The 12,595-nt window shown below is 41.3% G+C and overlaps 1 protein-coding gene across 2 annotated transcripts in view; it reads right to left on the bottom strand.

The window, feature by feature from the left end:
• The window catches only part of MAML3 (mastermind like transcriptional coactivator 3), a 367,191-nt gene that overhangs the window by 173,433 nt on the left and 181,163 nt on the right, over nt 1-12,595 (bottom strand). The gene's annotated exons all lie outside the window — the stretch shown is intronic.

Here is a 12,595-nt window from a genome sequence, read left to right as displayed (position 1 = left end):
ACCTAGGCACTGTGGGATATCATGCGGAGGCTAAAAGCTCTGTAAACAGGAAGAATGTGTCTTCACTTGCACATCACTGCAAAAGCATCACCAGTAAGAGCTATACGCCTCCTGCGGAGGTGGTTTCCTTTTTGTGGTGAAATGTTTCACCACAAAAAGTCATTGGCAAGTGTAGATGCTCCCACAGTTTTTGCGCCAAAAAGGGACTTTTGCCTCTTTAGATGGCAAGTGTAGACATGCCTTTAGTCTCAGGCTAGTCCTATGATCCAGATACACGTCCCCCACAAGTGATGCAGTTAAATCGACCTAACCAACAGTGTAGATGATGCTGGGTCAATGGAATAATTCTTTTTCAACCTAACTATTGCCTTGCAGGGAGGTGACATAAGGGAGAACCCCTCCTGTCACTGTAGCGAGTGCCTACACTGACGTGCTTCAGTGGTGTAGATGCAGCACTTCTAGTGAAGACATAACCTTAGACATGAGTCAGGGCTTCAAGATTTGGCCCATAATTAATCAGTTCAGTTCAGCAAATCCCTTCCTTTCCTGTGAAAAATGCTGCTTGATCCAGCATCCCTCTAGATCCCACTGTAACTGGAGGCAACTAATTCCTTGACTCATAGATAGCAGCATTGCTCAGATAGGTTTTTGGAGTCAAGGAGTTCCATCTTGTTTCAGAAACAATGGACCTTGCATGCACTTCACCCTTTAATTAAGACACCAGCCTCCCCACTTGGGGAAGGCTGCCATGTTAATGTAATCTATGCAGGGTTGTTGTAGCTGCATTGGTCTCAGGATATTAGAGACACAAGGTGGATGAGGTAATAACTTTTATTGGACCAACTTCTGTTGTTAAGAGAAAACCTTCCGAGTATCACGGAGCTCTTCTTCAAGTCAGGAGCTGAAGCAAAGTTCTGTGTAACTCAAAAGCTTCTCTCTCTCTCTCATGTTTGTGTAACATCAGCAAGATGCAGCACAGTCCCCTGATAAAGTGTCACCTCATGATCTTGGATGATTTTTTTTCACAGGCATGGCGATCTTTTATTATTATTGTACTATTGCTTTTAGTTACTTTCTGCGAAGGTGCTCAGATGCATCTGTATATGAGCGACATCGAAAATAAAATGATTATTCATTACTGATGATGATGGTTTGCAGCTAGAACCTTATTCTGCAGGGATTTTGCAAATGCCATTTTGTGGCTCCGCCACCCATAAGGTGAGCAGCCTCAATAGTATCCCTGCACCACGCTAATGGGAGCAATTTTTCTACCCATGGGATCAGCATAAATGGTTACCTTTAGACATGTGAATTTATGTTGTTGTATTTGCAGGGAGGGGGAATTTCCACTGGGTGTCAAATTGCTGTATTACATAATCTATCATTAAATCAGAAAACATCTGGCTTTTTTTTTTTTGTTAATAAGGGGAGGGGGAGAGAATAAAAATTTAAAATCCACACTACTATTTGAAAAGTAAAACGATGTGCCTTCATGCTAGGTACATTGTACCTATTTTTAATGAATCATATTGACAAATTAAACCCTGGGGAGAATGTTTTTTCTCCCCATCACTGAGATGATGTGTCCATAAAAAATTGAGCACCAGAGGTATTGGTTATTTGAGCTAGATTGTTTCTTTAAGGAACAGCCCATTGTAAGCACCTGTATGGAGGTGCACTGCCTCAGAGGGTGCATAGGGAGGCAATCTGCCACACAGAGGCACAATGTTTCCTGGAACTCCCTGGCTTTGCTAGCACTGTGTGAGACCCGTTTGAATGGTGAAGCGTACCCGAGCCTAGGGAGCATAAGGGCAGACACAGAGAGAAAAAGTGATTTGCTCCCAGGCAGGGCAGCCGCTCAATAGTAGCTTCTACACTCACACTGGGTCTAGTGGATAAAGCCTTGACTAGATGTCAGGAGATTGGGGTTCTTTTCTCAGCTCGGTCATGGATCTGCTGCATGACCTCGGTCAAATCACTTCACCTCTCTGTTTCCCATCCCCTCCTTTGTTTAATTATATGGTCAGTTCTCCAGGGCCAGGGCCATAGTCTTTTACTATGTGTTTGTACCATGTCTAGCACAATGGGGCCAGGATCTCAGCTGGGGCCCTGAGGCTTACTTGTAATACAAGTAATCAGAAGCTGGGCGCCTGTTATGCCGGTTACACTGGTTTTGGGGGACTTCTTAATCCCACCTTCCCAGCTGTGTCGGCTATAAAAGGGCCAAATAAAATCTCATCCAAAATATTAATTGGCTGCAATTTTACATTAATTTTCTTTTAAACCATTGTGTCTATGCTAAAAATAAATAAATAAATAACATCCTTGTGACTACTTGTGGAAACTCCTGTTCAGAGTGATCTCGGGGTTACTTCCAAACAGGTCTTCCTATCATATCAGCATAAGAAAATAATGCTATTTAATTCTTTAGCTTTAAAGATGGAAAAAAGTCTTCTCTGAAAGCCGAATCACCACTCAGGTCCAATGTCACTTCCTCATTCCCTCCTGATTTTCTTCTGTTTTGCTCTATCGTGGTTTGCTCACGTGAGCAAGCCCTGAATTTGTGTCAAATGCTTTTAGTAATGACAACTACCTTTTCTCCAACTCTCTTCACTTTCTGCAGTTCAGAGGACTTTGCAGCAAGCTAACTACATAGACGTTCCAAGGGCTTAGGTGTTCAAAAGCCTGCTAACTACAGAAGTCAAATGTACCTGACTGATATGAGGCATAGTTGCTCTCTGCAGTGGAACCTGTTTATTACAGTATAGAGAAGTCATTTTTTCAGAGAACAACTTCACCATGAACTCAGCTCTGCATTGCATTTTAGCATTTCCTGCAGGACGCTGAGTGCCCTCAACTCCTACTGACTGGACTCCAACAGGAACTGAAGATACTTACCTACAGGGAACACTCAGAATCTGTAGGAATGGGTCACTTAAGTGAGAGGTTCACTATAAATGGAAATGCCTCTTCCACGCAGCGAGGTACAGAGTCAATTCAGGACATTCAGGTTACTCAAAAATAAATGGAGCTTTTGACTATATCTGAGATCATACTGCGTGGGTTCCCCTGCATGTGTATCAAGTATAAGGAGACAAACAGACAATTGCTGCATTGAATGAGGTGAGGGTGTCGAGGAAAACAACATTATGCGATTAGAGTAATTCATTCCCAGGAGGGGGAAGATTAAGGATTCAAAGACTACAAAGACCACATTTGTCAGTGCCTAACTTCTCCGTGTTTTACTCTGCAACCTTAACATTCTTTGTTGTTTAAAGTGCAGCACTGTACAGATTACAAGCATTCTGACACTGTCCTTCAGCCCTACCCTGCAATAGCTCAGCTATTATCTGGAGCACAGTGTGCCAGTCTCTCCAAACCACATAGTGATTTCATGATAAGGGCAAGAGTCCTTACAGCTTGTACTGAGTATTGTAAAGAGCTACTAGATATCTCTTTAAGGGAAAGATTCTGATCTGCATATATTTTTTTATTGTTCACTGATGCAAACTTCCCAAATTTACCAGCCTTATTTTGCTACCATAATCCTCTAGCAGTTGCACAACTACCAACACAGCAGTGAAGGAGTCTCCCTATTCAAGCCTTAACAGCTAATTCTGGTATAATGCAAAGGTGAACAGTAAGTTACCAATACATAAAATAAATAAATTGATAAATAAATAATAAGCAACATTCCCCCCCCCCAATACTTTCATTTCAGTTAGCAGAAAAGCTGAAAGTAGGGTCTATTGTAAACAGCATGGCTGCTATCTTTGGTTCTTCAAGGAATTCCTCTCAAGTTGCACTAAATTCATTTCAACTCCTGCTGCAGTTACAAAAGCAAAACAAAAATAGCAGCAAAACTCCTTTACCCAAAGTAAGCTGCACAGCAAAATATCCTTTACAAAAGCCAAGTTTGCAGCATGCTATAATTAAGCTCACATCCTGACAGTGGGAGCATGAAGTTTTATTCTAAATATAGCAGAAGTCTCCTCATTGTACAAAACCCAACTTTTTTTTTTCCAGTGACATTTATAAAAAAATTATGATGTCAGTGTCCTCCTTACAATGAAGTGGCTTCTTTAAAAAAAAAAAAAAAAAAAAAGAATCTAAGGTACTTCACAGCAAGGTTTTAATGTCAGCATTAAAGTCAGGAAATTAAGTATTTTTTGTTTACTTATTATCTACATAGCACTTACAGTGCAGTAGGGGCACTATACAGACAACTAGGAAGATACTGTCTCTGCCATCTTGAGCAGATAGCCTATACAGCAAAGCCCACGTCCAGACTAACCCGCGGCATCGGCGGGTTAAAATCGATTGCTCGGGGATTGATATATCGCGTCTAGTCTGGACGCGATGTATCGATCCCCGAGCGCGCTTACATCGATTCTGGAACTCCATCAACCCGAACGGAGTTCCGGAATCGACACGGAGAGCCGCGGACATCGATGCCGCACCGTCCAGACGGGTGAGTACCTCGATTTTAGAAATTCGACTTCAGCTACGTTATTCCCGTAGCTGAAGTTGCGTATCTAAAATCAATTTTAATACCTAGTCTGGACGTGGCCAAAGGGTAGACAAATCCCTTGAATTTTCCCCTAATATCAATCTCTTTCCCCAGCTACTAGCTGCTGTTTCACATGGCACTTTACTTTTAGCTAGCAAGGCATTAAAGATTCCATCTGCCTAGGGTTGGGAGCCATTTTTACTGAATAAATTAAAAGTACAGTCTTAAACCATTTCAGACTAACTCAGTTTAAATGCAGTTCGGCTGGCTAATGTGAAAGAGTGCAGACCGTGTTTACAAAGAGTTTGGAAATCAGGTTTTTGTGCAGATCCCTACATTACCCCAGGCCCAGATTCGGATCTCAGGTGTACCACTGTAAAGCTGGGGTAACTTCACTTCAACAGAGTAATGCTGGTGTAAAGCCAGAGTAACAAAATATAATCTGCTCTGTGGTCCAATTTGGGGGTTTGGGCTCAGATTCTCAGCCTCAAATCCAGGCTTTATGCCACTGCTTCAGTGGGAGAGGATGGAAAGCAGCCAGACCGCCCTACCTGGAAATTCCTATTGCTCTACACTAGCTAGTTTTGAAGTCCCTGTTATAAGGATGTGCTCCTGGGATGTGAGGGGACATGTAGTGGCAGAATGGGTGTGGCTGGAGCAGTCTGTGCTTCAATTATTTTAGTCCACAGGCAGCCGGGGGAAAGGGATATGAAAGGTAAAGCAGGATCCCAGCCAAATCCAGAATTCATGGCATAAAGCCACTTTTGTCCCATCCCCCAGCCCCTCCAGGTTATGACTCCTGTGAAGTGCAACGGAGACTTGGGGCCTTTGGGCCTAATTCTGATTTCATTTACCCTGATATTAATCATCAGTGACATTGGAGTTACTGCAGTGCAAGTTTGGTATAAGCAAGATCAGAATCAGGTTTTTAGGCTGGAAATGGTTTCCAAAGTCAACTTACACACAGCTTGGCCCTGTGCACACTGGCTAACCAGACTGCGTTGAAAATCAGTTAACCTGAGGCAGTTCAATGGTGTTTTAAAACAAACACATTTCCTGGCTCAATATAGGCAAAGGCCCTGTGGCTCCCTGCTAGATAGATCTACATTGCAATACAAAGCCCAGACAACAACAAACAATAAAGGCAATAGAGCTGTCTCTCATCCCTTCCCAGTCTTGGTCCAAAGGCTGAACTCATCCATAGTACAAGCACTCTGCCATCTAGTCAATTTACAAAAAGGGTGAGGTCATCTGAATATGCATTTTTGCCCTACCACAGAGCACCCAAAATTTGCCAAACTAAAAGCCACAGTGACAAATTGCCAGGAGCTTGAAGACAACCCTTAATTTACATAAAATGGAGTAAACAACAGACAGGCCCCAGCATGCAATGCTCCATATTGATTGGAGCAATCTGTAGTGCCTGCAGGATTCATCTTCATATTAAAGATGAAGGCAGCTATGGACCATAACACAAAATTTTGTGAGTTCTCTTTTTCTCTTGGGGTCACTCTGTGGCCTACCAGGGACAATCAAATACTATCACCTGAATAACAGGAACTGGTACACACTGTTGCTGTAACAGTCCACGTTTGCACCTCAAATGGGAATTTTTAATGCCTCTCCTATTTTATACAACATCATACACAATGATCTGCTCTCCTACTGCACATATCACTCCCCACAAAGAAAAGCTATGTAGGTTGTGGGTCATATCCATTCCCATAAAAACTATCCCAAGCCCTACATTTTGCAAGAGTCTCCCTATTTTGCCTGGGAGCCATGAACATGTCACAATGAGCAAATCCGCCATTTACTCAAGGCTGTTTTCCTTGTGGTTTCTTCAGTAGCATGCATGCATGCCTTCAGTGTTTACTGTCAGCAATTTTCAACATGCTGACATGGCTAAAGTGACCACAAAGCCAATGCAAGCAGGCAAGAAGGAGAAACAGAAGTGGAAATCCCAGAACTTTGTACTTCTGCAGCTACAACTAACCTGGTTCCCTGATTATCACAGGGAAAAGATTTGATTAGTGCAGCTTGGAACTGCATCACCTTTCTCCTTTTTTATTAGCCAACAGAGCTTTGTTCCTGCTGTTGCTATTTTTGTGGCTGACGCATGCAAAGTGGAGGAGGAGGGAGCCATTCCCTCTACAAACGTTATATTTCTCTCCCTGCTGTTGGCTCAGACAGGGGGCTGTGCTGCTTTTCCAGCAGCTTTGTGAAGTTCTCCTCCCAAGTTTCGCTCCAGGAAGAGATATTTTTCGCAAATTTTTCAAAACAGAAACTGAAAGCTACGTAAACAAAAACAGTGTCTGAAAATAATTAGGGACTAATTAGTGGGGACATGTACAAACAGAGTTGAAAGGACAATCATAAAAAAGTTTAGGTGCCAGATTTGACTCCCTTTCAAGCCATTGTAATCTGATGAGAACTGACATCCAGATTCTAAATAGCTATTGATGATTTTTTTTTAAAGTAAAACATCTATAATAAAATATTATTAATGTAGGACTCAATGTTTTGTGTATAGCTGGCCAAGAAGGCAAAAATTAACAGGTCCTCCTTCCATCATTTTGCTGGGGTAGATGAAGCGAGCAAATGGAACTAAGCCCTGTGGGCTGCTGTTTCCTACAAATCACAGGGCTAGAGCCAGTCAGTTTTACAAAACAGAAAAGGTCAAAACCAAAAGAGGATTTTCTCACCATTCCACTGGAAATGGCCCATATGTGTGACAAGGCTTCACTACAGTAATCTGTAACAGTACATCCAAAAAGCTGTCCATACACAGGAGTTTCTGCTTCTCCATGAGTTTTGTTATTTCTCCATTTTCCATTTCTGTTATGATGGTGATTATGATGGATGTTAAATGCCACGTGTAGGTGAGCCTCCAAGAAACTGGCTCTATGGTATTAATGTTCACAGCCCATGGAATTTCTGGAAAGCCTAATGCATGGACTCCTTAGTTTTCCTTCGCTTGTAGTTTTTTCAGGGCTGTGGGCATGGATATATGAAGAACAAAGTAGCCAAAAGTGGTCAAAGCACTGTCCATGCCATGCATATACATACCACATAGCATTCAAATAAGTGACAGGCAGCAGAAAAGCCTTGGCACCTGAATATACACTCAAGGGGTTTCAGCCAGTTATAGATTTAATCCATAAAAACAATATTTAAGTATCAGCATTTTTAAAAATAAGATCCAGCATTCCACAGAATAAAAGAGAAGAATGCAGAATGAGAGTGAAATTCATTCTTTATGAGCATAGCTGTATAGAGAATGCTTGAGCCTTTCAGTGTTTACAGACAGCTCTTACAAAATTCCCCCATTATGTCGGTCTCCTTTTGTAAAGAACTGAATAGTACATCCATGATGATGAATCATTTGATGTCATGGGGCTATTAGGCTCCTAGGTTGTAATGGTCATAATCTGTATTAGCAAAGAAATAAAGCAGTACAGATTAGACCAGTCATGGGCAATCTGCGGCCCGCGGGTCACATGTAGCCCAGCACGGTGATCTGGCTGCGGACTGCAAGACATTTTGCTGACATTGACCGTTCACTGGCAAGGCTTCCCACAGTTCCCAGTGGCTGTGGTTCTCTGTTCCTGCCAATGGGAGCTGTGAGAAGCGGCAGGTCGCAGGGACATGCTGGCCACCACTTCCTGCAGCTCCCATTAGCTGGGAACAGCAAAGCACGGCCACTGGGAGTTGCATGGGGCCATTCCTGCGGATGGTCAACATCAGCAAAATGTCTTGCGGCCCACAATCAGATTACCCTGATGGGCTGCATGGAGCCTATGGGCCGCAGGTTGCCCACCACTGGATTGGACTGACTCACTACTTGGAGTCAGGTCATCACTAGTGAGGTTTTGACATCACATTGCAGAGGATAAGTTCTGAGGCATGATTTGATAGCACAGAGTTCTGTAAACTCCTCACAAATCCCTGTCAGAGATTTGGTTTGGTGTTGCCTGTATACAGCCATGTGAAAGACTTGAGGCCAACAATCACTGGGTAAGCCAGGGTGGCAAGAGACCACCCTGGCTTACTCAGGAGATCTTCAACAGTCCTACATAAAGTTGAAACTAGGTCAAATTGCAAAGGATGAATATTAACAAATAACACAAGTATGTAGGGACAAAATGAGGCCAAGGGACAAAACGAGATTAAACTAGCTAGAGACATACAGAGAAACAAGAAAACATTCTACAAATACATTAGAAGCGAGAGGAAGACCAAGGACAAGGTAGGCCTGTTACTCAACAGGGGGGGAAAAACCAACAACAGAAAATGTGGAAGTGGCAAAAGTGCTAAATATTTTTTGTTTTAGTTTTCACCAAAGAGGTTAGTAGTGATTAGATGTCTAACATAGTGAATATCACTGAAAATGAGGTAAGATCAGAAGCTAAAACAGGGAAAGAACAAATTAAAAATTACTGGTTAGATGTCTTCAAGTCACCAGATCCTAGAATACTCAAGGAGCTATTATTTGAGCCATTAGCGATTATCTCTGAAAAGTCACAGAAGACAGGAGAGATTTCAGAGGACTAGAAAAGGGCATATATAGTTCCCATCTATAAAAATAGAAATAAGGACAACCTGGGGAATTACAGACCAGTCTGCTTAACTTCCGTATCCAGAAAGATAATGGAACAAATAATTAAGCAATCAGTTTGCTAACACCTAGAAGATAATAGGGTAATAAGTAACAATCAGCATGGATTTGTCAAGAACAAATCGTGTCAAACCAACCTGATAGCTTTCTTTGACAGGGTAACAAGCCTTGTGGATAGGGAGGAAGCAGTAGATGGGGTATATCTTGACTTTAGCAAGGCTTTTGATATTGTCTTGCATGACCTTCTCATAAACAAACGAGGGAAATGCAGCCTAGATCGAGCTACTATAAGGTAGGTGCATAACTGGTTGGAAAACCGTTCTCAGAGAGTAGTTATCAGCGGTTTGTAGTCAAACTGGAAGGACATATTGAATGGGGTCCAGCAGGGATCAGTTCTGGGTTTGGTTCTGTTCAATATCTTCATCAATTATTTAGATAAATGGCATAGAGAGTACACTTATAAAGTTTGAGGATGATACCAAACTGGGAGGGGTTGCAAGTGCTTTGGACGATAGGATAAAAATTCAAAATTATGTGGACAAACTGGAGAAGTGGTCTGAAATAAATAAGATGAAATTCAATACAGACAAATGCAAAGTGCTCCATTTAGGAAGGAACAATAAGTTGCACACGTACAAAATGGGAAATGACTGCCTACGAAAGAATACTGCAGAGGGGGATCTGGGGATCATAGTTGATCACAAGCTAAATATGAATGAACAGCATAACACTGTTGCAAAACAAGCAAACATCATTCTGAGATGTATTAGCAGGAGTGTTGTAAGTAAGACATAAAAAGTAATTCTTCCACTCCACGCTGATTAGGCCTCAACTGGCGTATCATGTTCAGTTCTGAGCACCACATTTCAGGAAAGATGTGGACAAATTGGAGAAAGTCCAGAGAAGAGCAACAAAATGATTAAAGGTCTAGAAAACATGACCTAAGATGGAAGATTGAAAAAAATTGGTTTGTTTAATCTGGAGAAGAAAAGACTGTGAGGGGACACGATAACAGTTTTCAAGTACATAAAAGATTGTTACAAGGGGGAAGGAGAAAAAATTTTCTCCTCAACCTCTAAGGATAGGACAAGAAGCAATGGGCTTAAACTGCAGCAAGGGAGGTTTAGGTTGGACATTAGGAAAAACTTCCTGTTGGGGCAGCTAAGCATTGGAATAAATTGCCTGGGGAGGTTGTGGAATCTCCATGATTGGAGATTTTTAAGAGCAGATTAGACAAACATTGATCAGGGATGGACTAGATAATAGTTAGTCCTGCGATGAGCGCAGGGGACTGGACTAGATGACCTCTTGAACTCTGGCATGCGGGGCATTGTCCCCCGGAGAATTTGGGGGGCCAGGTGGGCCCCGAGCAGGGTAAGGGGAGACAATATACACTAACACTAACTATAGAAGAAAACAAGAACAATGATTACATACAACAGACTAGAATGCTTTCTCAGGTGAACTATGAGCATGGAGGAACAAGGATTCCAATTGCAACCATGCGGCTGTAAGAAGCAACTGAGGGGGCATCATCCTACACAGCATCATATAACCAAGCCTGCCACATAAGACTACATACAGCGCATGTGCGGGTAAACAGACACTGATACAGAAATCTTCTGTCTCCAGCACGTGCTTCATGTGTGTACCTGCATTTGAAAAACATATAAGGAACCATCACTAAAAGGAGAACTGCTGTTTTTAGTGTGACTTTAGAGGACTCAGACCACCATCTTCATTCCAAGACACTAGAAACACAGCAATTGATCTCCTTCGATTTACTGTGCCCAAATCCCATATAAAAAGAGTTGAAAATCTGACTCAATTTCAATTTAATGCGCCAAGCAATCCAAAATCAACATTTACAAATGACTGATCTCTGTAGCTTTGGCTCCATAAATATTCACATAGAAATACTTACAAACAAAACAAAATGAAAAGTAGTGGGAGTATTTCAGTCCACTGCAGGACAAGTACATTTTTGTAGCAATGCAAGAGGAACAAGGAATTATGGCTTTTTATTGCTCTGGGACAAATGGACTTACGTCTAGATGGACAGCACAAGGGAACTAAAGTGGTGGAAAAGGCCTGTCCCTGGCCGCTGCACAGGGATGAATTTCACCCCCCCATTAGGATGATGAGCTACTAATGTTTTAGCAAGTCAGACCAGCTACTATTCAGCCAACAGAGCTCCCTGGCCCTGTCAATCCAGGCCCCCTGGATACATGTGAACATGCCTGACAACCTGGAACTTGTGGTCACTTTAGTCTAGTCCATGGAAGTTGCCCCTGATTACACACTTAAAGACCTTTCACCACTTCCACTGGAGCTTTAGTGGAAGGGGGATATTTTGCTTTGTAATATGTCTTGTCTTTCTCAATGACATGCATATAAACAAACAGAACATACCAGACATATGATAGATTGATATTGCTAGAAAACATTAAGCTCTTTTTCTGCTGCCTCTCCAGTTTTGATTTATAAAACTACCGTTATAATCACAACTCCACACATTTTAAAGTTATGAATAATTAAATAATAGTTGGTTGTTTTGCTGTTTGTTTTCTTTTACATTCTTTTCTAAGCCACAGTTAAAATGTTCCCCCAAATTTAAGCTAGAGAGGGGGAATACAATTATGCTAGAGTTGCAAAAGATAATCATTTGCATATCCGTGACTGACACAGAAGATCATTAATTAGGCATTCTGAGTACAAGTATATATGTATAAATTAGCATCTATTCATCATTTAAACTGTAATAGATTTTTCATATCTGAATATTAACTATGTAGGAAAATTACTAAGTTTTCTAGGTAAGGGCATCAAACAAAAACTGTAGCAGCAGAAGTAAAATGCAAATTAAAAAAAGCAAAATGTAAGAATGCATACTGAAGAATTTGACATCAATAGCTGCCAACACACCACAATTTAATATTACCTGTTGAGGCTTTTTTGGTAAAGATCTCTTCCTATCTCTTTCTACAGTACCTCTCAAAATACACACGTTATGTGCGCTTAGACACACACATACACACACACAGAAATTTATTTAAAGCAAAGGCATTTCAGGATTACTATTTTACTTGTAAAAAAGGAATATTAAGAAACTCAGACTTCCACATAGATACTATTCATGCAATTTATGAAGCTACAGAATAAGGCAGCTCTAGAAAATATCTGCAGATACACCTCTGCATATATGAGTTCCTGATGACACACTTGTCTGTCCCAGGAAAACATTTACTGACAATCCTAAAATCCAAATCACACCAGGCTTCTAAAAGATAGAACTGTCTATTGGATTTAAATATTTAAGATGATCTGTACCTAAAACAAGCTAAGAATAAATAGCCTATCCTGATTCACTCTGATACAAACTGATTCCTGATGCTGAAAAATGATTTTAAGCAAGTGAGAGATTTAAAATGAAGATAAACACAACTTACCTTCCTTCACAGACATTT

The sequence above is a fragment of the Gopherus evgoodei genome, chromosome 5, assembly GCF_007399415.2.
Source record: "Gopherus evgoodei ecotype Sinaloan lineage chromosome 5, rGopEvg1_v1.p, whole genome shotgun sequence".
Lineage (NCBI taxonomy): Eukaryota > Metazoa > Chordata > Testudines > Testudinidae > Gopherus > Gopherus evgoodei.
The sequence above is the reverse complement of the archived record's forward strand: the minus strand, read 5'-3'. Positions and strand labels throughout refer to the sequence as shown.